Source organism: Bactrocera oleae, chromosome 6 (assembly GCF_042242935.1).
Source record: "Bactrocera oleae isolate idBacOlea1 chromosome 6, idBacOlea1, whole genome shotgun sequence".
Taxonomy (NCBI): Eukaryota; Metazoa; Arthropoda; class Insecta; order Diptera; family Tephritidae; genus Bactrocera; species Bactrocera oleae.
This window is the reverse complement of record NC_091540.1, coordinates 5,640,487-5,666,477: the sequence shown is the minus strand read 5'-3', so window position 1 is coordinate 5,666,477 and position 25,991 is coordinate 5,640,487. Positions and strand designations below refer to the sequence as shown.

The following is a 25,991-nucleotide window of genomic DNA, read 5'->3' as shown; positions in this document are numbered from 1 at the left end:
CTCATCTTTTCCCATTCACCCGCTCTCTATCTCTCGCTTTACTTCTCTCTCTGCCAGCCCTCATTCGAAAAAGCGCACAATTTTGCATTCAAATAACGAGGGAATTCACTTTGAATTGGGCCATCAAAGTGGCGGTGATTTAGTCAAAATTGGCCAACTCGTTGTAAATTTTTTATTGCCTGTCATTTTCTCTGTTATTTAGTTAGCTTGCAGCGTTTTCGTTTAGTTTTTTTTACAACGTGCTTTTTCCGTTCCAGTTAGTTGGTAGGCGAGTAATTGAAGCGGAAGCATTTTGACAGGTGCAAAGGGCAGAAATTGACAGTTTCGTTTCAGCAGAGAGAAATAGATGTTTATTGCTGCTATTGTTTATAATTTCTTAAAGCGCTAATTTAAAGAAAATTTTATTTCTACTTTTTTTCAACATTCAGTATATGTAAAAATCCTTTATTGTGTTAATTTTAATACGGAATTCTTACAAAAGTGTTAAATATATAATTACTCAACATTACCACCAAATATTTCCCACATGACGTCACGCTACTCATTTTGTCGCACACACATACTCACATGCTTGTCCTTGACCATCTCACACGCGATATAATATGCATTTATACACACATACATAGAAGTTTGATGCATATTTTATTTACGAGTGCATTTAGTACATATATAAATAACCCAACACTGCAGCTAAAATTTCATTCTGTTAAACGTATGTGTGCAAAATTTACCTGCAGCTTATTAAGGCAACATTAGAGCGCCTTTGTGCGCGTGCATAGCAAATTACATTTTGTTGTCGTGTTAATGATATTATAATCACATGAAGTTTTCCCACTAAACAGCAAGTAATAATTAAATAAATGACTCACAAAAACCTCGTTTAATGGCAGGGAGACATGAGTGCCACATATATTGATGACGTGAGTTTAATATTAGATCTGCTGTACATCCAACTGCTAGATAATAAGTTTTTAAACACACATATTATGATCGCAGAGGCGGGACACCTGTGGGCTGAAAATTTTTAAATGCATATATCGCACAAATCTATAAAGCTATAACAAACACGCTTTCTGTGGATGATTGTTTTTGGTCACTCCTAAAACAGTGTAAAACTATTTAAAATCGGTTAGTAACCAAGCGCACTCCCCATATAACGGTTATGTTGAAAACTACTAAAAGTGCGATAACTCATTGAATAAATGAGCCACAAGCATTAGATTTCACAACCAAGATGCTGGGGAAAAGCTTTATAGGAGCAATTGTAAAATTTGGACACTAGGCGTGTTACCACTCGCCTTTAGCTGAAGTCATATACCTCAAAAACTATTCGACTCGTTTCAATAAAATCTGTGATGTTACACAACCATTAAATCTAAAAAACTACTCGACAATTTTCAACAAAATTCGGTGTGTGAGGTTACCCAATCATGCCTATCATACATTGTGAAAATGGCGGAAATCGCATGACAACAACGCTTACTTCCCATACAAGTATAACACTACTTTAAATTCCATCTGATTCTTTCATTTTCAGTATACAAATTAAACACCAATAAATATATCGGTATACAATTTCACACAAATAGTGCTCACAAAGTCTTTAAATCTTACTTTTGAAGGACCCAGACACCAAATATCTGTACCATTGTACATATGGCTAATTTTTTACCGCACAATCGGTCAATTTCTGAGGTCTAGTAATGAAATTCGTTGAGAATATTTTTTTGTTGACAACGTGCTCTTGTGCTAAAAAATAAGTAAAATCGGGTCAACACTGTTCGTAACCACCATATACCTAATATAAATAAGTTTTCGAACTTGCGGTTGACTTTATACCGCATTTATCGGTTAATATGTAAGAAATTTTATATAAATTCAGAAACAAACTTTTTCTAATAATAGTGTATCCTTTTGTCCGAAATTGATGAAATCAGGGCAATACTTCCACTAGTTAAATTTATAGTTTTGCCAACAACTGAAAGTACTTGCTCGGTTTTGAGCCTTGCAAAACTGTAAAATGCGATGTTATACCCGAACTTAGCGCTTACTCACTTGTTTTAGTAGAAGTGGTAACATTTTTATAAAGTTATATCACTTAATAAAAAAAGGTTTGAGTTAAATAGCAGATTCCACTAAACCGCTTCAGTTTGATTTGTATCTACAGCAGCTAAGTATTCTAAACTGGTGCAGTCATTTCAAAATATTTGAAAAATAAAATTATAAGTAAATTACTATCCACAAAAATCATAGCTCCTTAGAACCTTAACGTATATTTTTTTTGCATAATACATATTAACAATCATTTGGACGCGCTGTTTCAACATAATTTATTCAATATTTATATAAAAGTTATAAAAATATCTTTAACGCAAATCCTAAATATAAGTCACCCCAAGATGAGAAAAACTTTTATTAATCCATAAGCGCATATGAGGAAAATAAATCAACGACCAAAGCGCGCGATTGACCTTCACATCGATTGTCATGCGCTTCTATGCGCTTGTGTGTGCTATTCTCTGCTGCTCTTGCACACTTCCACACAATCCACAATCCCCATTGTAATAAAAGAAAACTAAATAAATGAAGTAACTTTGCCATTGTAATTGCATGACGTTGGGGTGACAAAAAGTTTGATGCGGAAAGCTGCAACAACACTAACAAACTAGCGCAAAGTGCAACAATTGTATATGTTTGACAAAAACAAAGAAAAAAGCAGAAGATAACTGCAGTTGCAAATGCACAAAAACTGAAAGCATGGATTACTAGTGGTTATGTAAATAGCGCAGAGTGTGTCGCGTGTAGTGAAGAGCAACTGGGTGACGAGAGAGTGTTGAAAAAGCTGCAACAAGCGCTGCCACAGCATGAAATTTATGGCGTACATGTCGTATGAGTAATATATGTATATGAGTACATATAATATGTATTTGCGCATATGATGGATGACTGGACAAACAAACTTTCCAGCAACAGCAGAGCAATAACAACAACACATTGACAAGCGCTTACATGAAGGGAAATCGAAATGTGCAACGCGTACGCCAATGGAGTGAAATAATGGCGGAAAAGTAATACTGCTGCTAAATTCACATTGGCGCCACAGTAATAACCGTTACAGCGGCAACTGGGTTTAGGGCTAATACCAGCATTGCAATCACTGCCACGAACTACTGTGACGCTTTCACCAATCAACAGCGTCGACGAGTTTTGCTTCAATGCCATGGCATGCTTGGCCATCTTACTATTTCCTTTTGTTGCTAAAAATAATACAGTTATGTCCTAGAAACCGCTACAGCTCTGGCAAAGTCAGCGTGTGTTGCAGCTTGAGCTGAGGTTGGCAAGTGAAACATTTAGTGGCACAACAACAGCAGAAATAAGCTAGTTGTCAGTGCAACAGCTAAAAAGTTGGTGGCAGTAGAACAAGCAGCAAAAGAAGCGGGTTATGAAGGAGGTGCAGAGAGAGAGCTGAAAAAGCAGTTAAAAAGAAGCATAAAGGGTAGGGGACGCAGTAAAAAAAAGTGCATGGTGTACGTCATAGCAGCAACCTTCAGGTTGAACTCGTACACTCATGCAAAAAATATACGAAGTATATATCCACATTTGCATAGGTACATACTGGTACATATGTATAAGCGTGTGTTTTACACGTAAAGTTTTGCATTTGGCAGTAGATGAAGGAAGCAATTTAAAACTTTTAATTCTTTCAACGGTTTGTAATTTCTGTTGGCTTTTGTTTCTTTTCTGTCATTCTTTTGATTTCAGCGGGGGGAATAAAAACGTGGTTAGATAAAGGATATACCTTTTGAAGACCGCATAATGGCAAACAATTTATATATAATATATTTTTACCATAGATTATGGCTAGAGAAGTTTTCATTACTCAATTTATTGGTAGAAGTTTCCTCTTAAGCTAAAAGGGTAGGATTTTTTATAGTATTATATATATTTTTTTATAGTTTTGCTTTGTGTAAGCTCTAAAGAAATATATATGAAAAGTTATCAAAAATAGTTGAGTTGAGTTGAGTTGAGTTAAGTTCAGTTGAGTTCAGTTGAATTGAGTTGTGTTGAGTTGAGGTGAGTTCACTTCAGTTCGGTTCGGTTGTCTTGAGTTATGTGTTGTTCAGTTGAGTTCAGTTCGGTTGAGTTGAGTTGAATGGAGTAAAGTTCTATGTAAATGAAGTTAAGTTGAATTGAGTAAATATTTTATACGGGTGCATAATCATGGAATTTTTTGTGAAATAATATCAGTTTTGCAATCAAATAAAATCTTTCTCAAAATATTAATTGCCGTCAATATTTCTATACCTAATCTGTTCATGTAAGAATCGTGATAATAAAAAGGCTGCATGTGACTCGAGTATCGAAAGTATGGTTCAGCTCTCATTTCTTATATATACTCTCTTATTGCTCTCAACACAATAATGCCTGAAGTTAAACATAATAATATGGGTAAATTGTCCTACATTTATAACGTTAACGAAATAGCATCAATACTGTATAATTTTCTTCAAAATTAAAATAATTTTGAAATACTAAATCTTAAAATACTAAAAACTCTTAAAATTAAAAAAAAGTCTGAAGTTATAAAATAATATTTTGAGTAAGTTATTAAGAACTACTCCGTTCTCTTCTATATAATTGCTAAATTGACGTCACTAAAATTCTACTCTCAATATTTTCACTGAAAAATTCAACATCATCTCACTACGAAGTATACATTTTTCATAATTTGCTTTTTTTTACTGATATTCTAACACAACTTCTTCATCTATATTCCCCCAACAATCGCTTTACCTTTTACCTTTAAGCAAAAGTAACTCTCAGCGTTTAAAGTCGCGCGCAGTTGGAAAAGTTTTCAAAATCCTTGAAGTGCCATAAGCTCAAAAGTGCTGTGTAAAAGTTTTTTATGCGCGATTTTTTTTTCGCGCGTATTTCGGGTATGTCTGTAAGTGTTAAAGCGCATTACGTTTTACGCGCTGCTTTGAATTTTTAAAGCAAATAACAAAAAAGTAAGAAAAAGAGATGTTTACTTGCATTGTGGCGCCAGCGACCGCTATAAATCTGTTATCTATATGAGTTTGGTATGAAAAGCACAAAGTTCGGTTAATAAATTGAAAACGGCGTTAAGCGCAAAGAACAAAGCGAAGTTGTTGCCGCAATTAAGCTAATTGTGTGCACTGAGTGAGATTTAGTGAAAGAAAAAAAAAAAAAGTGGGAAAGATAAAGTGTTGTACTAAATGAAGAAACTTGAGCGGAGCTGCTCTTAGTTGTTGTAAGTTGGCAGTGCACATTTCTTCGTACTGCTCGAAAATGTGTTTTGCTTTGCTATCACTGCAGTGGTATCTAAATTACTGCAGGAAACTGGCGTTGTAAAAAGTGCTTTTGCGAATTCTTTTTGTGAATCAGGCTCATGAAAATATTGCTAGTAAAAAGAAAACAATTGCTAAAGATGTGTTGTATGCCTTATCAAGTGATGTTATGCTAAGTGTAATTTCGAAGCTTCAGCTATATGGAATGGTCCACAGCGTATTACACAGGATAAGAAAATTGACACAACTCCGAAAAAATCGGTCTTTTGTTAAGACCCAACATAAATTAGTTAAACTTTTATATGTACTAGTATTTGATAAGCAGTCAGTACCATTCACGGGGTTGGTTTGTTTTGTTGCGACAGTGCGTATACGTCACATGTGTTGGTTCAGGCTTCTTGTAAGAAAACTTGTAACTGTGAAGAGTACTCTTATTATAATATAATATATAGATTTTTTGCAACCGAAACTAACGTATTTTCTTGTTTTACTAGCACAAATCACAAAATAGAATAAAAAATAATTTTTTTCCTGCATACTCTATAGAAAACTTAATAGTTTCGCTTTCTAAAATTACTTATTTGCATCTGCAAACTCTTTTATGAACTTCAATAGCTATTTCTGCAAAATTCTACACATAAAACGACTACCTCACTTGGATTGCCAATAAATTAAATATAATTACTAATTCATTGACAAATTCTACATATACTTTGCATTTGAAAATAAAAGAAATATTAATGTTTTGAACAAGAACACTGCATAGTCCACAACATAAATATATTAAAACAGCCGTATTTGTATATAAATCACATATGTATATGTTTGGTAGCATATAAATCTTTGCATCAACACAAAGGCATGGCAGGCGCCGTGCCAACAATCATGCAGCGGCTGCAGTACCGCCATGCCGCCAACTATATAAAAACTCAAAGCATTTTGTATTTTTCACGGCAAATGAAGCGACTGACATTTGCCTTGTCGCAAATAAACACGAGTTAACTGCAAATTAAACAATTTCGCGATTTTACGCACCTACTTAGGTATATATGGTATGTGACCGGGAAAATATGGGTTAATGCAAATGTTTACCTACAGCGCACAGAAGTAAATGTTTAATATGTTATATTAGGTTTCACTGATGAAAAATATTTAGTAATTAATGCTTATCTATATTTTTTTTAATAATATACCTTTATTAATTTGATTATTGTATTAAGAGAGGTGTAAGATTCTAGCACTTTAGTTGAGCTCTATAACATATCTGTAGGTTGCTCCTGTAGTACCTATAGTTCGGCTTTTGATAGCAAGCTTCCACAAATAAGCATTTTTATACCCTGAACAGGATGTATTAAGTTTGCTATGAATTTTGTAATATCCAGAACGAAACGTTTCAGACCCTATAAGACTAATACAATATATAAATGATCCGCATGACTAGCTGAGTCGATTTAACCAGGTCCCTCTGTCCGTATATCTATATATAAGCGAACTAGTCTCTCAGTTTTTGAGATATCGTTCTGAACATTTTTGCACACCTTCTCTTCTCCCCAAGAAGCTGCTCATGTTTTGTTTCATTTGTCGGAGTCGCCAATGTCGGACCACCATAGCTTATAGCTGCCATACAAACTGAACGATCCGAATCAAGTGCTTGTATGGAATATATTGTATTTGTGAAGGGTATTATAGTATATATATTATACATATAAATGCTAACTTATATGCCACTCATATGCTTCTTTGCATTTACTACAAATGTGAACCTTTGTTGTACAACGAATAACTAAATAACTGTGTACAAATATTTGACTAACAAATGGCATTGTTGACTATGACATTGGCGACACAGCAATTCCTGCTTGAGGGTGGCTGAAATTCTTGCTGCTTCTGCTTGCAACAAAAAATCATATACACATATAGATGACAACAAAATTCAAGATAAATGGTGTTGCAGGCGTTGGCGCATCGTAAATTTGGCGCATACAGGAAGTGTATTAGAAATATATGGTATATATGTATATATGTATATATATATGTATAATGTATATGTGTATATCTGCAAAGCATTATCTCATGTGCATACATTTGCATATCTGCATTCGTTTGCTCGCCTCACAAATCGCTAATGACATACTGAATTTGTTGGCACTCGTGGATGCTTTTAGCGCGCTCCAACAACAAAGTATATTTAGCAAAGCAATAAGAAAACATATTTACAAGCGACATATCACACGCTTTGATTTTGCCTTTAAGCACTAATATAGTAGATTTAGTAAACAACAGCAACAACAGTATTTCCACTAATAGTAACGACACTTCTTCGCATTCGCTTCTTTTTGCTGAATGAAATTAGCTGCCTTCTGCCATTCGGTAGCTAGTCTGACAAAGTCAAGCAACAAATTATTGCTTGTAGATACACATGTTTTGTTGTTGCTGTTTTGGTTTTGGTTTTATTTTAATTTTTTTAATACTATCCATGTATTCAAGTGCACATTTGCTTAACACTGTCATTTCTAGTATGCCGAGAATTCACTTCCTATTTAGTGGCTACAAGCGCAGCAGCTGTGGTCGACACATAACAGCAATTTCATAAATATATATTTTGTTTATCTAAATATTATAGTGTTATTTAGCCGTTTTTGATTTTGTATCACATTTTAGTGATTCTAAACAATTTTGAATAAAATTTCTGTCGTGCCTTTTGTTTTGTGAGATATATTTTGTAAGGCTTGAGGTAGCTTAGACGTTAAATTGTTATTGACTTCTTTTTCGCTAGAAAATTATATTTTTTAGACATTGTTGAAAATATTGCGGTATGCAAATTCTTTTTTCAACATACAGGGGTGTTATCACAAACAATAAAATTAATTAAATTTGACGAAAAAAAATAATTAAATTAAATAGATTTAAATAAAATGTAATCAAAACCTATATATAAAATTAATATATTATATAATAATTGGCGAAAATTAAAAACAGAATATTAAATAAATTATAAAAATAACAAAATGAAAATTAAGTAAATTAAAGGAAATTAAAATAAAATAATAATAATAATTTATTGTAATGAAAAGGTAATTAAAAAATTAATAAAATTTAAGAAAATTAAATAAAATTAAAAATTTTTTTTTATAGTATTTAATATTTTTAACCGTTTAATATTACTTAAAATTAAAAAAAAATTAAAAATTTAATTATATTGGTTTAGTTTTTGGTTTTTACTTTTATAAATATTTTCTGTTCTCACTCGCAATCAAATTATGTCAACAAATCATTTTTAAATATAGGCATTATGTCATATATGCATATGCGATTTATTGTTGCAAATTTTTTTTCGGTGTGTAAATTCATTTTCCAACATATACGGGTGCGTTTCCGAAGAAAAATGAATTAAATTTAAGTAAATTTAAAAAAAAATTAATTGAACTAAAGAACATCGAAACCAAAAAGTAGTAAATTAAATAAATTAAAATAAAATTTATTCAAAACTAATTAAAAATTTAATTTAATTTAAAAAAAATTACTAAATTGAAAAACGATTTAAAAAATTATTGATTGCGTATAATACTAATTAGTTAAATATTTTATTTTATGAATTATTATTAATATTAATAAATTAAATTAAGCAAAATAAAAAATATTAATTATTATTAATTATTAATCATTTTTTATTTTTTTCTTTTATAAACATTTTCTAATTATTAACATATTTGTTTTTACTTTTATAAATCTTTTCTGTTCTCACTCACAAGTAAAATATGGCAACAAATCATTTTTATATGTATGCATCCAGATGCAGCCACATGTCAAATATTTAATTGCAACGCCGACTTCAATAGAATTTGTAGTGTTAATGTGACGCTTGATTGATTTACAACAATTTTTCTATTTTATAATAGCCGTCGATTTGCATTTAAGGCACGCAAATGCTTCGCACGGATTTTTGCAACTATACAGATTTATATGTTTACATATACAAGTACACTGAATATCATATGCATTCGTATTTCTATTGTAGTTATGTAAATATTATTATTTTTAGCTATTTCAATTCTTCCATATATTATTCATGTTATACTTTCATGTCACGCTATTAAAACAATTTTGATAGTGAAATAAATAATTTTAAATATAAATTAGTTTTTTTTTTAAATTTTATTGAAATTTACTAAGCTGGAGTAGTGAGGCTGATTTTTGGTTATAACGGAAATAAATTCGAACAATTTACTTTGTAGTTTTTCTTGTATAAAATAGCACAAAACTAAACTTCCATTATTGCAATATTCTTCCTTCATCCCGTATGCCTTTATGAAGCATATATTTATTATTTTGCATGTTCCCACATTTTGTAGATATTTTGCTAAATTAATTTGCTCTCAAGATAGCAACTGAACGGAAACTTTTCTATCATCTTTGAACCCCATTTTTCATTTTTGAATAGGTGGCAACTTTGTTTCAGACTGTATTCATATTAAACAATAATCCAAATACTTTCTTCAAATATAATTCATTTTCCACAATTTTTCGTTTGACTTAATGTGGCAACACTGTTTTAAAATATTATAAATTTAAATTAAAGACCTGCCAAAATATATTTTAGTACTCTTCCTTTAGCCATTTACGTTTGAAACTCAATTCATAATATTTTGCATAGTTTTAAATTTTTTAATAGGTGGCAACTTTGTTCCAAAGTAGATCTCAAAACTTATTCGGAAAACTTTCCCACACAATTTTTTCTCCTTTTATTACTTTGACACTTATTTGCAATATTTTGCTATTTTTTTAAGTTTTCGATAGGTGGCAACTTATATCAACTTCCAAAATATGCTTGAATTAAAAGTGAGTTCTCAGAAGCTTCGTTTAACTCTTTCAGCTTCATTATTGTGTAATATTGTGATCAATTTCAAAAGTTTTTATGGCAACTCTATCAAAAAATATGTCTACAAAAATTATATTAATCTCGAATACTCTCCAAAATAATTTTAATTTATATATACTCAGACAATTTTTATACAATTTATCCCAGTTAAAACTGTTTCGACCAGTGGCAAGTTTTTTTTTTGGAAATAAGATTGATTCAAAGTTCTCCCCAATCGTCTTTTGTCTGGATAGTTTTTGTTATAATTTCTTATTTTTTAACAGGTGGCATCTCTATTAAAAAAATTGACTAGATGACTTTTCGGAATAGTTTCCATATATGGTATATAACTGATATCCGGAATGTCATCATTTTCCTTTCTTATCATTCTTATCATCATCATCTATTCGGCTGCAATACCTATCAATTCTTTAAATTACGATAAAAATCCTCATGAAGCAAATCTTCGCCTTTTTGGACGAAAGTAATTTCTTATGAGAATAATTTTGTCATCATGCAAAAAGCACACAATGAAGGCAAATAAAAAACCGAAAAGGTCTTAGTGGTGTTGTAAATTGCTTACACGCAGACTTTGCTTGAAAAGTATTTATTTTTATACCCTGAACAGAGTATATTTAGTTTGCCACGATATTTCTTATACCCAGAAGAAAACGTTGGAGACCATGTAAGATATATTAATAAATGATTAGATGAAGAGCTGAGTTTATTTAGCCATGTCCGGCTATATATAGGCGAACTAGTCGCTGAGTTTTCAGATATCGCTCTGAAATTTTGCACACGTCCTTTTCTCACCAAGTAGCTGCTCCTTTGTCGGAACCCTCGATATCGGACCACTAAAGCATATAGCTGCCATACAATGTGGACTATCGGAATCAAGTCCTTGTATGTAAAGCCTTTTCATTAGACGAGATATCTTTACGAAATTTAGTATGGGTCATTGTCTAAGGCAATCGTGTAATATTCGAAGAAATTGTTCAGATCGAATCACTATAGTATATAGCTGCCATACAAACTGAATAATCAAACTTAAGTCCTTATATGAAAAACTTTTTTATTTGTCGCGGTACTTTCACGAAATTCGGCATAGATTATTAGACAAGGCAGCGCTACTATCTCCGAAGAAATTGTTTAGATTGGACCACTATAACGTATAGCTGCCATACAAACTGAATGTTCAAAATCAAGTTTTTGTGGTGAGTATTTTGTACTTGTGAAGGGTATTCTAGCTACGGTGCAACCAAAGTTAACTTTTTTTCTTATTGCTATTGTTTTTGTAGACAAATATCTATAAGTGTGCCAATTTAAGAGCTTTTGGCACACGCCACTCAATTGTGGCCCGCTGTTACACAAACCGTTACATATATACATACTATGATATGTACTTAGAGAGATACCGGCTTTCTCAACCATTTGTTTGCTTGTAAATATTTCGGAACACATTTGGGTTTATGTTCCAACCTAATAAACACATTGCTCGCTATTGCCATGAATATCTCAAGTCTATGAAGCTTGTGTGTATGTATTACACACATAGATAACAGTATTTATATATCTCTTTGCGCCATAACGCCACGTCGGGGGATCATGCTTTTATGTCCTTGTGTTTTTGCCAAATGCGTGTGCGGAGTATTATGTTGTCCTTTCTGTCGTGCACTGTCGTCATTTTTTTCTCCGTTTCAACTTTTTATGAAAGAATTTGTTTTTGCTTGTAAACATATTTACGATTTACCCAAGTTCGGTTGTGATTTTCTATGTTTTCTGTACGGTGGTGTGAATTCTTCGCGGCACATGTTTTGTGTGATAAGCACTTTGGTGAGGCAAGCCATAAATTCTATTTCATTAGTTGTGGGTGCGTGCTGCAATAAAATCGGTTGCAACAACAAAAATACCAAAAAAACGAAATATCTCTCTTATTTCACATGCGACGATTAAGCGAAGAGTACGTCATATGTAAGAAATGTATGTCTTAAGTAAGCTGCGAAAAGCGATTAGCACATAAAACGATTGCGGAAGCGCTAATTTGTTTTATGATATTTAATGTTGATGCACCAAAAAAATGAGGTTTATAAAAATACATAGACTTCTTACCTATTATTTATCATACCCTATCTCTAATCTATTGCCAATTAGCTATATTCTACTATATACTATCTATCATATTTCTCTCTCTATCTTCTGTACTGCCAATTATCTGTAAAATTACTTTTAATCTCTAATCTATTACATATTACCCATCTATTTTTCATCTTTTGTCTGTTGCCAATTGCCAAAAATCTATTATCTAATACCTATTGTCAATAATCTTTTACATTGTATCGATTCTAATGTGTTTGTTTTCTATGATCTATCAACTAATATAAATTTTTAATTATCTATTACGTTATCCATTATATTTTATTTACTTTCGGACAGATATTATCTATTATCTATGATCTGCTGTAAATTATCTAGTTGTTCTTATCTATCATCTATTTCCGTTTTCTTTTTTCTTCTATGATAATAACTACCTTCAGAAATCGTATTTCTTTGTTAGGTGAAATAAAAATATAAGGAATCTTTTAACTCATACTTGTATATATAATATTATATATTATCTACTGTAAATTATTATTTTGTCCTATTTTTCCAAATATCTATCATCCATTTTCAAAAACATTTTTACTATGATAATACAAACCTTTTAAAATCATACTGCTTTGTTAGGTAAATTAAAAATATAAAGGATCTTTTATCTCATATACATACATATATAGTCTACTGCTTTTTATCTTTCATCTAAGATATTTTATCTACTCTTGACTATCTATTTTCTATCTTCTATAATCTGTTGCCTATTATCTATATATTGTGAATTATTTATTTCCTATTATCTATTATCCATTATCTGTTATCTATCAATACATCACTTTCCCAGTTCTGTTTTTTTATTTGGAAAAATATTAAGTATAATATCTATTATCTATTGCTTACTACCATCTATTATCTCTTACAAATTACCGAATATCTACTATAAATTATCTATTAACCCTGCGAAAAATTCATCTATTACTTTTTATCTATTGTTACTTATCTATTGCTTGTTAGCTAAAATCGAATAACAATTATCTATTGTCGATTATCTAGCTTCTAGTATCTACTATTATCTATCGCCTCTTAACAAGTATTTATTAGTCTATTACATACTTCGAAAGATCTCTTATCTGTACTAAATTGATCACCTGTCTTTTATAACTCATTATTTCATATCTATTGTCAATTATGTTGAACCTAATTCAATTTATATCTCATCCTGCATTTATTTCTGACTGTTCATTATACAATATCGCACTATTATCTTTTGTCTAACTATATTATACATTTGAAAAATACTAGGAAAATATTTCGGTTAACGAGCAAAGTCGACAAAATCAAAGAAAAACATACAAGCTACTATCATAAAACTACAACTATATATCATACATATGTAGTATACATATAGTACACCATGTCGTATGAGTAACACATAATTTATAAGGCACTTGTAGAATGACAATTACCTTTGATACATAACGTTAAGTGCGTATAACTTTTAAAATAATGGCTTTATGAAAAAAAATATCAACACCTTTTTTGTAGATCTGAAAATTTTGCATCAAAATATCATTACCTCAAAGTTGCAGCTACATTTGCTTTTGAGATAAAAAATTAAAGGCAAAAGATCAAAACATCTTGTTTACGTTGAATAATTTATCTTAGACTAAAAACTGAAACTTCAGTGGGTGTCTGCAAAACAAAAAAAAAACTCAACTTGGGAAATAACGGATACCCTAAAATATAAGATATGTACTTGTATATATTCTAAGTTGCAACTGTCAATAGATTCATCAAAAAGCATTTAACTGAAACTGCATAAAGTGTAAAAATAAATATAAACAGCATACATTTATGTTCATGATATTTATTTCACAAATAAATGCACTAAGACTACTCTGCTTTGTGTCGGCCAGTCGCTCGTCCACTCATCTAATTACGACAAAGTCCATACAAACTCAATGCAGCGCAAGTTGTCTGAAGGAAATTAATTCAAAAGTATTTTAAAACCAGAAAGTAGGTCAAGAACATTGAAATGCTAAACGGGGGGAAGATATAATTTTAATAGAACACGCATACACACACAACTGCAAAGATATTTTTATAGCTATAAAAGCTATATGAAAATAGCACAGACGCTAATGGAGAGCACAGTGCATTTCAAACGGTGGATTACAGTTAACTTCTACAACTGCTATGCACAGAAATTGCACGCAATGCTTGTTTAAATGAACTTCCAAATGAATGTGTATTTGTATGCATGTGTATATATGTGCACATATTATTATCACGCTAGACGGAAGTAGTGTGTCACAGCTTCCGTTAAAAGTTTAACGAGAATTTCAACAATGACTGCCAGCGACAGCTTTAATAGATAATAAATTCTATACGACAGCAATCGAAAATACCAATGAGTGTGACGACGGAAAGGCGCGCGCAACTACGTATATATATATATATATATATCTATATACATATGTGTTGGTGATAATGTACTTTATGAGCAGTAGAGGAAGGGTTCCTGGCGCTTTTCGAATCAGTTATAATATTGCTTACGTGAAATGAGCGCTGAGAACATTAAAGACTAGATGTAGTAGAGTAGATCTCTTTTTAATAAAGTTTAGGGAACCGAATTTCTTAGTTAAATCTTAGTAGAAAGTTTTTTGCTAGCTAAGCATTGCTTTCAGTGTTAGAAACCAAAACAATCCCTACCAAGAACGTTCCATTTCAACCACTTGATTTATATTTATGCATACATAACACTTGCATGCATACATAAATATATGTATAGCTTGGTTGTTGTCACGCTAAGTGCACGCTTGACTACTTCAGCATCACTATGTGCATCATGAATAATTAATATGACCGCATAAGAGCGGCGTTACTGTCGATCGCAGTCCAGCCGAAGCACCAACTCATCGATATGTATTTAATGCAAATGTGTGTATGTGTTTGTGTGTGTGAAAATGTATGGTCTCTGCTCCGACGTTTAATGCCGTTAAAGCTGCTTGTGAATAGCCGTCGCTATCTGCCCGCTATTGCGCTTGCGGCTTGTGAACAAGTGTCGTGCCATTAAATATTGAATGCCTGTCGCAGTGAGTGCTATGGAATGTTATTACTAAAGCATACAAGTATATATCTCTAAGGACTTACGCCTACTAATAGGTACAAGGAAGCTGCTTTGATGCATGTGTGCTGCACTTGTGTGAGAACTACTATACTTGCATACCATAATTTAGTGACATCTTAATATTAGTGTTATAATACGCAGCCGCCGTTGTTGGGACACTATTGAAGATAACTGCCTACAAACTGACCGTTCCAATTCAAGTTCTTGTATGGAAAACTTTTTTATTTGTTTAGAAATCTTCACGAAATTTGGCATGAATAATTATCCAAGACAACGTTATAATCTCCGAAAAAATTGTTGAGATCGGGCTACTATAGCATAAAGCCATAAGCAGTGACCCATTAAAACTAAGATAAGAATACTTTTTGCCATTTTTTGCTTTAAGAAATACACCTGTAGCCGAAATTAACGTTTTTTTCTTTTTTGAAATAAAGTGAGGACCTTCTAAGTTTATTCCGTGTCGAATTTTATATTTTTTGTTAAAAATGCATACTGGTGAATGCCTTTCGACAAAAAGGCTTTGCTTTCTGAAAGTAACATTTCGCTGATTTGCATAAGTTGCTGACTGGAAAGATAGCTCAACTGGGCATTTTTATTCAAAAACTTATAGGTAAAAATTACCAATTTCTTTGTACGATTAATTTTATAAAAAAGCTGCTTATCAAAATGCATGAAAATTGGCATATTTCACAGAAAGTTATTATCGCAAGCTTATGCAATTCCAGTACCACTTGCTAGGCAATTGCCTATGATCCAACCATGCCGCCACATAAATTATAAATTTTTTCTAAGAAAACTCTATGATTTACTTAGCGAGCACCATGTCGTATACGTAACAAATTTTCAGCATTTACACAACTCACACGCTTGCCAACTAACTAACACAGTGTTTGCCAAAGCAATGGCCTAGTGCCTTAATGGCAAATTACTACAAATTGTTACAACTGCAATCCAAAGCTGATATTAAATCACATAAATAGAGCAAGTCACCGGGCAAAGGCGAGCGAAAAACGGAGTCTGCAATGACTACTTAATTTTAGGCGCAAAACCTACAAGCAACCCACTGAATATACACAATGTGTTGCAGCAGCAATGCTGGCCATTAAGCTTTCATATCTGCTGTGCATCTTTATTCCACTTGCAATTTATTCCAGTTGAAGGCACAAGCAATATTTGTACTATAAGTGTGGCAAGATGCAGAGCTGCGCCGAGTCTAGCCAGCAGAGCATATTAAGTGAAGCGTATGAAAATGTGAGCGAACCGCAACCACCATAAAATTGCTGGTATGCAGGTGTGTGTGTGCATGTATATAGTTATTTATTTTATCACACATACATACATAGTTTCACTCACACAAACAATCGCATTAACTCAACGGCATACAGGTCAGCCAATAGCAATTGTGTGGTGGTAGCAGCGCATACAAGCGTCATATTTTATGACACGACACGCAGCGCCGTTGTAACAACCAAACACACCACATATGCGTGTGCAGCTGCAGCCAGTGAACTTTTGCGGCGTGTGACACTTTTTGCTTGTGGCGCCGCCATCTCAGTCATGCCGATAAGGCAGGAAAACTGTAATTTTACGGTAAATCTGTGCTGCCACCTCTGCTGCTTTTCTCCATTATGCAGGTTTCGTGCGTGTTTGTGGAATTTTGTCTTTCTATTTGCGTTGTGTGGTAGAAATTTGTGGTATGCGCGCCTTAAGTCTCATATTTGAGGTTACTCATACGTCGTGTCGCACGTGGAGTTGTACACTTTATCGATATTTGTAAGTAAATGTGACGCTTTCGTAAAGATTTATTTTTGAAATTTTATTTAAAACATGCGCTAGCTTGCAAGTTTTGATGAAGCACTGAGTTTTTTAATCACGCCATAAGCTACAGCAATTTCGTTGTAGAAGGAATCAAGATGGCTTTATATTTCATAACTATAGTTGATTTAAAGAACTCAACAACTTTGCAAGCATACTGTTTATAAAAGAAATATCCAAAATCAGCCCAAGTAGCTTTATATTTCGAAAATAAAAGGGAGCTCGGCTGTAAGTTTTTCTAATGGTGTACTTCAGACTCTGTTCACTGCTCTATTTTACACATAGATTTTGAAGTAAGAAGTTTGTCAGCTAGTTTCCCGTTGATATTCATTCATTTTCCTTTGTATTTCTTTCAGTTTTGATCGAAAGAACTCTGAATTCCCATATATTTTTCAAACCTTGGACTCATATGCTTTAAAATATAATAAATTAAAAAGGTTTCCACACAAGGACTTAAATTGGATCGGACAGTTTATATGACAGCTACATGCTATAGTTATCGGATCTGCACAATGTATTCGGAGTTTATAGCAACGCTTTGGTTAGTAATATACACCAAATTTTGTGAAGATATCTCTTCAAATATAAAAGTTTTGCATATAAAGACTTTAGTTATATCGGTCAGTTTATATGGCAGCTATACGAAATAGTGGTTCGATTTGAACAGTTCCTTCGAATATTACACTGCTGCCTTGGACAGTAGTTTGTGCCAAATTTTGTCAAAATACCTCGTCAAATACAACAGTTTTCAGTACAAGGACTGGAGTTGGATCGTTCAGCTTGTATGGCAGCTATATGTTACAGTAGTCCCATATCGGCGGTTCCGACAAACGAGCAGTTTTTTGGCGAGAAAATGACTTGTGTCAAATTGCAAGTCGATGTCTGAAAAACTGAGGGACTGCTTCCCATATGTACAGAGGGACAGACAGATGGACATGTCTTAATCGAAACAGCGCGTCACGCTAATCTTTTACATATTTAAAGTAAATAAATAGGGTCTTCAACGTTTCTTTTTGGGTATTACAAACCTCAGTGCAGGATATTAAAATAATCATACGCGAAATTCAGTGCCCGTTAGCGTGTATCCATGTGCATGTGGCTTGCCAACGAAAACATAAAATTATGTTTTTTTGATAATAGAAAACATTTCGAAGCTCCTATTAAAGCTGTTTAATCGATATTCGGCCAATTTTGGAGGTTTCACAGTTCTACTAGAGTGCTTGAAGTGACAAGAACTTGCACATATGTATATCCATTCAAAGTTTGACCAAATCACAGTTATCTAACTACAGCTTTACATCCAGCCAATCACTTTGTCACACTCACCACCTTCAAAATAATTTTCTTCCATTTTTGCGCAATTTCCAAAACTAAATCAACAGTACCATAAATAAAGACAGCGAAAAATTGCAATTTAAAAAGAAAAATCCTCAAAAATGAAAGACCGTACAAATAACTAAAAATAATGTGTCTTAGCAGCTAGCAATAAGCAGCGCATTTCTTACAGTCCTGTTTCTCATATCAGCGAATTGCAGTCATAAAAAAAAAATCACAAAAAATACGTCGCCCTGCGCCTAGGCTTACGTGTTTGTAGGTTGTCATAGCTCGGTTCAACAAATCACCAATTCACTAGTTCATATTTGTTTGTTTATTTGTTTTTGTTGCTACTCGTTTGTTTTCATTTGCCCCTTGGCATACTTTGAGGCGTTATGCAGCGCATATATAACATTTGCACAGGCAATACGCCCCCGAAAGCGCTGAAAGTCGTCGGAGTTGTGTGTGGCATAGCGCAATTTTCACATAATCGCAGCACACACGGCGTTGGCGTTAACGTTGACGCTGGAGATGGCGCAGTCAACGTCTGCAGTTGCTTCTGCTAATATTTGCACTTTTGGCGACCCGCTTTTGCTCTGCAACACATATGGCACCTGCGATTGTGTCAGTTTATGGCATCGCCCATAAGCTACGCTCGCGTGTATTTGTTGAGTTGTTTGTGTGTAAATCTAAGCAATTTGCAGTTCATACGTTACAGCGCCTAAAATTATGCTTGCAGCTGTGTTGCCGCCGAAAAAACACCGAAATTGTGTGAAACTTTTTTCGAATATTTTCACTTTCACGCTGCTTTGACGTCACCCCAAGCGCCATAGTCGCATGTACCGCATATCAGCGCTCTGCAGTCACCTATGTGGTTTGCTTTTATTAGCTGTACACATGAATGCATAGTGACGAGCACATACTAGGCACGGCTCTGTTGATGACATTTTCAAAATTGCCAAAATAGAAATTGAGTACTCGTGTTTGTTGAACGGTTCAAAGGTTTCATATTTTTGTTATTAATAGCGTGATCTCGCATGCAGTTAGGAAATTAAATACGTTCGTTTATATTCAGCTTTTATTCGTGTTAAAAGTTGTCGCTTGAAAGTAAAATGCGGTGCGCACCATTAAAAGCTGTTGGTGCTTAAATTATCAGCAAAATTTCTATTAATTGCTTAGCAGGAAGTTTTGTGGTAGATTATCTGCTTACCTTTCTTCTTAAAGCGTTTGTTGTAACGTTTGTTTAAACTAATTTATATAGTGTTTTTTTTCAAACATACTATAGAAACAGAATTCTGAAGGCTACTGAGCTCACAGATTCCCTCGGTATTTCAAAAACATTAAAATGGATTAAACAAAATTTTATAAAATATTCGTATTTGTTGATTATGTGTCACAGAAAATAAGTATGAACTTTCACGATCAGAATTTCTGTTTGCTATTACCCTTTTCGGAGTAGGTTTTCGTCGCCTTGGGTGGTGGCGTCCCTCCCGAAAGATTATCCAATTGAAGTCGGTTCCGACCTTCTTTTTCTCTCGTCCTTATTCAATTTTATATCGTAATTATTGTTTATGTTGTGAGTATTCCCACTCATAGCCTTTATCCACCTTCTGGAAAGTTAGTCGCCATATACAGTTCCAACGTTATCTCGGTTACAAGGCCAAGAAATTGATTTACGCACACCTTATGAGGCAGTTTGTTTAGGGCCGACCAGCGTAAAAAAGCTTTTATCTCAACTTATATCTATCTACCGCAGAGGAGCGTACTCCAAGGCCTGCCAGGGTTTTAACGGTATAAAGGCAGCCTTGGTATTAACCCGTTAGCTTTTTCTATATGGTGACAGAATACTTTGACCATCAGCTCTACATTCAAACCTATCCATCTAATAATCCATAGCAAGGTTCGTGTCTAGCAAAGGCTTTAACGCTCGTAGAAGTCTAAAGACCGTAGGGTCGCAGGTCCAAGGATGCACCGCACAAAATTATGTTGAAATTTACAAATAATAAATTTAATCTTTAAACCATTGAAGTTGTCTGTAATCGTAAGCATCCTCAATTTGGACAACGCAACCGGAATTTTTTCTGTAAATTTTTTCAATAAAGTGTCATTTTGCTGAATTTTCATTTTGTTCTACTTATTTGATATTCTTATGGTTGCTTAAGAAATTACATACTATTTTTGTTACAATGAAAATTTATTGGCTATTACTGAGCGGTTTTAACTTCTCGCTAAACTAACTAACCAGGGTTGCATGTCACGCAATTTAATTAACAATAAAGTTTGATTGGTATTTAATGTGCAATTAATAAATTGAGTTTATATACGTAAGATTGCTGTATATTATAATTGATAGTACTGAAACTGTATTAATTGGCTATTATATGCCTTTTTGAACATAAAATAAACTTTGCTTGAAATTATTAGATATTTCGAAGAACATCGTTGCATTCAGTTGAACCAGAGTGATGGTAGTTTGAATATTTTTGACTGATGCTAGGCTAATTATTAAATATAACAGTGATCGCAGAACATTAATAAAGAGGAAAAAATTGTAAGATTTGCTCAGAGCGATGAGGCTTTAGAAGTATAATAAAAATCTTTTATCACAAAACTAATTTTTGTATCATAAATCATTTTAAAGAAGCGTGTCAAACAATAAAAGCCCATAAACATTTTATACCCAGCACGCGTAGCACAAAGAGCAAATCGTAAATGTCTCGACCATTTGCCAATTGGTAAAACAACCATTTCTATTTATATTTCTACACAGTTGGTTAGAGATGCCAAAGAATATAAAAACACTAAACTAAAAACAAAACAGCGAAGCGACAGCCAGACTGAAGGCCAAACGAATCGACCAACTTATCGGCAGACAATTGGACGCGCTGAAAAGGTGGCAGTAAAATAGAATAGCGGCAAATAAATCTTAACAGCATGACAACAGAGCGATAATTATGTGCGTACTTGCAATTGATTTGTTTGGGAGCCAATTTTTGGATACTTTAATACATACATACATAAGTAGTTTTATATATTTTCCGGCGGCTGTTGATCTAATGAAGTGTTTGAGCTTAAGTTATGTTGCAAAGTTGTTAGGCGATTAACTGATATTAGCTAATATGACATTAATGCTCAATTAAGGAGTTTTAAACACTTTAAGCACTAATTGTGACCAATTTCAAATATAATAGAGCAATTAGCAGGTTTCAATTACTAGCTGATTTAAATTATTAATTGTTTAGTTAAGGAAATTTACACAATTTAAGCAATAATTGTGCTCAGTTTTATAATATAATAGAGCAATAAGCTTACACAATAAATATTGAATTACTACAGAACCAGAGAGTATATCCAGTTACTCCCATAGCAATATAGATGGGTGCTAAATGTTGCAATAATTTGGTATCAACAAGTAATTTTTTCTTCGTAAGATTACAGTCAAACCTCTGTTAACTCGCACCAAAACTTCATTGCTTTATTTATTCCTTTTGTTTTTTAATTTAAAGGAAATACAAAATAGCTCAAATACCAAATTAGCTAAATTAAGTTAATTAAAATCTTGATTGCCTCACATAATTAAATAGTTTAATGAAATATCAAAAAAAAATTTATTTTTAAGTTTAATTGAGTCAGTTGAAATCTTAATTGTTCCAACTAACTGAATAGTTTATGGCTATTTGAACAAAAAGTGATTGTTTAAGCTAAATGAAGTCAATCAAAATCTTAATTGCCTCAGTTAATTGAATAGTATAATGGTATATAAACAGAAGTTAATTATTTAAGCTAAATTGTGAAAATTGTAAGCATAATTGCCTCAATTAATTAAATAGTTTACTGCAATATGAACTAAAGTTAATTGTTTAAGCAAAATTGAGTTAATTAAAATCCTAAATGCCGCAACTAATTGAAAAGTCGAATGGAATATGAACAAAAGTTAATTGTTTAAGATAAATGCAGTCAACTAAAATTTTAATTGCCTCAGTTAATTGAATAGTTTAATGGCATATGAACAAAAGGTTATTGTTTAAGCTAAATTGTGAAAATTGAAATTCTAATTGTCTCAATTAATTTTATAGTTTAAAGGCATATGAACAATAGTTATGTAGAGTGAATTTGAAGCACATTAAAGAATGTATGTGTCTAAAAGGATTCTAAATCCATAAAATACCATTAGCATTCCAACAAATTATAAAGCATTAGCAGTGCCCAAATTGCTTCCAACAGCTGATGAAGTACACGACTAAAGAAATGAAAATCCAGAAAATACAAAAAAGAAAAGAAAATATATCTTTATATACCATGAACTTGGCTAACAGCACACATATTAAATTGTCAGATAATTTAGAACATTTTAACGACATATATTTTTCGTGCTATTTTTTTTTAGTGCATAATATGTGTATATTTACTATATATTATATATAATCCATTACGTAGCGCATTTCAGACATTAATAAATATTTTTATAATCTTTCTGCATAGTGAATACGGAATACTATACAAGTATATGTTTTATATATCATATACATATTTGTATATATATTCAAATGTGCCAAATACAGCATAAGAGCTTTCAAGTGCTTTGCTAAAAGCCGGTCATAGCTTTCACGTTACATTTAGAATTTTTTTTTTCGTTTTGAATGGCACTCACAGCTACGTATATAGGTATATGTATGTAGGCATAATCTGTATATATGTACATATGTTATAAGCACATAAAAACGTTGATCTTTCGCTGTGAATTATTTGAGAATAATGACGTGATTTGTTGGCACTTTCTTTTGGAAGCAAACAATTTTCATGGGAACCAAAAAAAAAATAATAATAAAATAAGTAGAATAAGTTGAAAGCAAGAGATATTATTTAATGCTGAAAATTTTTGCTTTAATACGAAAAGCTTTTTGGATTCTTAAAACACACCCGATTACACTCTGAATTGGAGAAAGTTTCCAAAATTATTGGTATTTTAGTTATGTTAATTTTACTTATATTGTTCAAAGATAATTTTATTTAATTTTTGTAGTATTATTATTTATATATTTTTATTAATTATTATTATTGTTGTATTTTTTTACAATTTAAAATAAATTCTGTAGCATCTGCATAATTTTTAACTTTCATGATGTCTTTAAACCGCAATAGCTAATAAACAGTATAGTATATCGCAATTGGTCAATTAGCTGAGACAATTAAGTCTTAAATTAAGTCAGTAGAGTGTGCATATACTCAATTACTGTGAATATACTGTTATTGAATTTATTTATTACATAAAATGTCTCTCTTCAAAAAAATACAAAATCATAAGGCAGGTGGTTTTTCTGGCTTGCAAGTGTATATAATCACTGTAGTCGACGGATGATATGAATATAAGTTTTGTAAAAAACTAAAAGCCATCAGATACTAAGTCCGGTTTATTTATATAGAGGGTTCTTCTTTTTGGTTTTAGATAGTCTCCGACATGTGTAAAAATCAAAACAAATCACGGAAGACTGAAGGTTAATAAGAAGGAATCTGCCGATTTGCATCATGATATTGTAATTGAATTGCTTTACATTACAGTAATTGCGGCAATTAAAGTAATTGCTGGATTTTCAAGGTGCTAGTACTATAATTAAAAAAAAAAATGTATACCTACAAAAAATTTTATAAAAATAAATGTAGGAAAAACGTAAATATGTTGTCCTTCAACAGTCCCTGCAGTTGCTGTAATTTTATATAATTAAGCGTAAATTAAAATATTTATTTACATACCTGCAATTGTTTTTGGTTTGCAGTTGTTTGCCGCAACGGATTTCAACAGCTGCCGCCTTGAATTAATAGTTAGCAGTTACGGTATATTGGCAGTTGACACGCGCTTGTATAATTCCAGCGTTGTAAGCTAATTTCAAAGCCAATGTTATATGATATATGTGCGGATGTAGACGCGTGACAACACACACACGCACACGTAAAGCTGTCACACACAGACACACAATATTGTGTTTGAGTCACCTAGCTAGTGAAGCTGCTGTTAAGGCCACTGTGTCGAGCCGTTCGAGCGAGGTTAGTTGGACACTAGAGCTGAGCGTGCAAGGGCTTAATGTCCTGCAGCAGCAAAACACTTCACTACACAGTTTACCTCTAACCTCTACTTCAGCTGCTGCACAGGTCGCCTACTTTGACTATTGTTACATATTATTATTTACAAAAAAAATTCCATGCAATAATTTTTTTATTGTTTTTGTTGCTGTTACACTATTTAAAATACGTGTTAAGTTGTTTTTGTTGCAGTCGTATTGTTAGTTGACTCAATTTGCCTGCAGCTATTCGCCACACGCGTGACTATATATTATACAATACGTTGTGTCGCATACAAAGAAGCATACACAAGCAAACACGAATGAACACGAGCTGTCGCACTGACGTCGTTGATGTTGTTATGTCCTTTCGTATAAAGGACACTTGACAACAACAGCAGCGTTTAACATATAAATATAAACAATTTCAATGAGTTCAGTTGCGTTGAGTTGAGTTGAAAAATGCGCTTTGACAGCTGGTTGTTTGTATGGTCCTTATGTATAGTTGTATATTTATATACATTGACCGCTCACACGCTATAAAGCGAAATGTTGTTTATATGCCGTTATATACATACATGTGTACATGTTTGGTATATGCGTGCATGTCATATACCGTTTTATTTTCTGTATTTCTTTCTTGTCATAAAACGTTTTCTTGGCTTGCTTGTTGGTCTCCACCTTTTTGGGGTAATAACTATTTTACACTTTTCGTCGTTGTTTTGAAGGATATTCTTTAGCACTTCATTTCGCTATTTTCAATTCAATGTCCACTGCTTCATTGCTCACACATATCTTTCTGCACAATTCATTTTTCACTTTTTCCGATTTGCTTTTATGTTGTCGGTTGCTTCACTGACTCACTCGACGGCATACTTAAGTAAGCATAAATATTTATTTACGGCATTTTTGTTGAACTACATACCTATATGGAGGCATTTTTATATTATTTATATATCCAAATAAAATTTTTATTTTTTTTTTCTCAAAATTTATTTAAAATTACTAAAATTAAATTTTTTACTTCAAGATATTTTTTTGGTCTCTCAAAACTGACTTTAAATAATTAAAATTAATTTTTTATTCCAAAATTACTAAAATAAAAATTTTTACTAGAAAATATTTTTTCTTTTCGAAATTTACTTAAAAATTATTAAAATAAAGTTTTTCAAATTAAAATTTTTGTTTTTAAATTTGCTTCAAAATAAGAATAATTAAATATTTACTTAAAATTTTTACTTAATTTTTTTTACTTCAAAATATTTTTGCTATTAAAATTTACTTTAAAATTACTGAAATTAAATTTTTTGCTTAAAATGTTTTGCTTAAATTTTTTTATTTAAATTTTATGTTCTCGACAATTACTTTAAAATTAAATTTTTTACTTCAAAATAAATGTTTTACTTAAAAATTCTGTT

The 25,991-nt window shown here is 32.3% G+C and overlaps 1 protein-coding gene across 21 annotated transcripts in view; it reads right to left on the bottom strand.

Annotated features, from left to right (window-relative positions):
• pHCl-1 (pH-sensitive chloride channel 1) overlaps positions 1-25,991 on the bottom strand; it is a 117,269-nt gene that overhangs the window by 78,719 nt on the left and 12,559 nt on the right. For 17 of the 21 annotated variants that reach the window (XM_070112253.1, XM_036358112.2, XM_036358111.2 and 14 more), the window contains exon 2: positions 24,269-25,498. The gene's annotated coding sequence lies outside the window, so the exon portion shown is untranslated. The remainder of the gene's footprint in view (positions 1-24,268; positions 25,499-25,991) is intronic. The other 4 variants (XM_036358109.2, XM_036358110.2, XM_070112250.1 and 1 more) reach the window with 3 other exon arrangements.